Source organism: Nycticebus coucang, chromosome 22, assembly GCF_027406575.1.
Source record: "Nycticebus coucang isolate mNycCou1 chromosome 22, mNycCou1.pri, whole genome shotgun sequence".
NCBI classification, from domain to species: domain Eukaryota; kingdom Metazoa; phylum Chordata; class Mammalia; order Primates; family Lorisidae; genus Nycticebus; species Nycticebus coucang.
The window spans coordinates 22,222,218-22,225,159 of record NC_069801.1 but is presented as its reverse complement, the minus strand read 5'-3'; the positions used below and the strand labels follow the sequence as shown (position 1 = coordinate 22,225,159).

General features: G+C 46.5%; 1 pseudogene; it reads right to left on the bottom strand.

The window, feature by feature from the left end:
* Nucleotides 1-2,600: 2,600 nt before the first annotated feature.
* Nucleotides 2,601-2,942, bottom strand: LOC128574865 (elongin-B-like; annotated as a pseudogene).

Sequence of the window (2,942 nt, the reverse complement as noted above, 5' to 3'; positions counted from 1 at the left end):
TGGATCTCGAGATCAGATATTATCATAAAAAATCTGTTTTCCTTCCTCTTCTCTCTCTTTCTCTGTTTCTACCTTCTCTCTTTTTTTCCCTCTAAATTTGACTTTCCTTTCTCTTAGCTTCCCTGGTGAAACAGAGCTGCTTTTCTCCCAAGAGAGCTAACAAACCTGCCAAAGAGGATTCTTATTGGCCCAGCCCCATGTGTCCCTTATTGTCATTGCTGCATTTTAATTGGCTAGGGTAGGCTCCATTGTGTGCCCACATCTGGACATAGATAGATGCAATCTGGCCCACCAGAATGATACAGACAGAGCAGGATAAATGGATCACTAAAACAAAACAGAAGTGTGCTGTTCCCAAAACATGTGGCAAGCCAATTGGTTAGGTAAATGTAGACACCCTTTCCAGGATATTCATGGCCTTGGAGCTGCTTGCTCAGTGTCCATTCTGATCAGTTGTTGCCCATGCCTTTCCATTTGTTAAATATTTTGAGGATCACCCCTGCTTGTTTCCATCAAACAGTCTTGCCTTCATCTATATATTTTTTCCAGCCAGATCTTCTGTTCCGGCCCTCAAGTGCACACATCCTATGGCCCACCCCAGTGGTCTATACCAATGGTCACGTTTCTCCAGACCTCTGTCTATGAAGGAGCAGTCTGGCTGTCTGATCCATCTTCAAAGACCAACTCCTTGAAGCCTTCTTCAAGCCACCCCAGTGGTCTATACCAATGGTCACGTTTCTCCAGACCTCTGTCTATGAAGGAGCAGTCTGGCAGTCTGATCCATCTTCAAAGACCAACTCCTTGAAGCCTTCTAATTGCCCCACCTTGAACTGACCTCAGACCTGCCTTACCCCACCTGAATGCTCTTTATTAACATCTCTTCCATTGTCTCTTTGTTTGGAATTAGATTTCTACTCGTTTTTATCTCTTCAATGAGACTCTAAGCTTGTTGAGGTCAGGGACTTCATCTGATTCATCTTTTTATTTCCCCAAAAGTCTGCCATAAAGATTCTCTGCCACTTAATTAGTCCTGTGACATTGGGTAAAATCGTTCACCTCTTTGCGCCTTGATTTATTATTTTGTAAAATAGGGAGGATAAGAGCCCTTACCTCATACTCTTGCTGAGGACTGAGGCACACACACACACACATACACACAATTTATTACATATATACCGTGTGTTTCACAGAGGTGATGTGCCTTGTGAAGAACAAACACTTAGTGTTGGCAGAGCTGGGATTCAAATGTCTTTCCCTAAATAGAGACTGTATTCTACCCATGTGGGAGAGATAGTGGCTGGCACACAGTGGGAGTGCAATGAATGTTGCTAAATGTTTGACTCTGTTGAACTGAATCAATTTCAGATTCACTTTCCTCTAGTTTGCCCTGTCTAGTTCTTCCTGGCTGTGTCATTAGACCACGTGGTACACCATCCCTTGGGGGCCCTGCTCACCTGACTGGTGTCTTCTGCGCACTCCAGTAAACTGGGAGGAGCCCATGGGCTGTAAATCCTAGATCTGGAACAGCCCAAAGGTCTCTGCTTACACTGACCCAGACAACAGCTGGAACTCCAGCCAGGGGAGATGCTGCCTGGTAGGGAAGGAGGAATGGAATGTATGAAACTTCCAGTCCTTCCCCACCCCAAGAAGTCCAAGGTCCAAGGCTGCAGGGCTCCCGTCTTGAATGGATGGCTCACCCTTTGATTTCTGAAGTATTTGCAGTGATAAAACCACTTCCCTCTGTAACAGCCTCATGGCTAGATAATTGGGAAAAGGATGCATCAAACTCGTATCGGTGCTCCTGAAAACATATTTGTCTCCAAAATCTATGTTTTCCATTTACCCAAGCAACTGACATGTGCCAGGTGTTACAGTGAACATATTATATGCATTATTTAATTCAGGATTTCTCAATCTCGGGACCTGTTGACTTTTTTCTCCTGGATAATTCTTAGCTCTAAGGGACTGCTCTTTACATTGTAGGATGTTTAGCAGCATCCGTGGTCTGTCTGCACTAGATGGCCAGAGGCAACCTCCCACTCATAACAACCAAAAATGTCCTCAGACTTTGCCAAATGTCCTGTGGGGGCAAAATCATCTCCAGGTGAGAACCGATGTAATTGATAGAACATAACTCTATGGGCTAAATGCCATTATTATCCCTTTTTACACAAGAGGAAAGTGACTTAAGAGTTGAAGTGACTCCCCTAGCGTGGAACCATAAACCATAAACTCTGACTCCAGGCTTGGCGCCTATAGCTCAGCAGCTAGGGCACCAGCCACGTACACCAGCGCTGGTGGGTTCGAACACCGCCGGAGCCTGCCAAACAACAATGATAACTACAACCAAAAAATAGCCAGGCATTATAGCAGGCACCTGTAGTCCCAGCTACTTGGGAGGCTGAGGCAAGAGAATCACTTAAGCCCAAGAGTTGGAGGTTGCTGTGAGCTGTGATGATACAGCACTCTACAGAGGGTGACAAAGTGAGACTGTCTCAAAAAAAAAAAAACTCTGACTCTGGCGCATAGGCTTTTTTTTTTTTTAACCCAAAACTCTTTTAGTTGCGGGAATGGGCCTTTTGGGGGCAGGCCAGGAGCCCTCACTGTACAGCCTGTTTATTGGCGCTGCTTCGAGCCCTGGGGCTTCATCACATTGGGTAGCTCTAATGGGCTGGAGAAGGGGCCTGGAAGACGTCTTTTGCCCTGAAGGCCAGTGCTACTGTGGTGGGGGCCTGTGGCCGTGCTGTTTGGCTGGTGAAGCCACACTCGCCCAGTGTCTTGCCATCATCCAGGAGCTGGTCATCCTTGTACAGTTGCTGCTCCTTGGGTGGCCGCTGGAGAATGCCCTCAAAGATGCGCTTTAGCTCAAACATGGTGCTAGATTGCTTGGCGTCCGTGAAGATGGTGGTCTTGTGGTGCCGGATCATGAGGAAAGCGTCCAT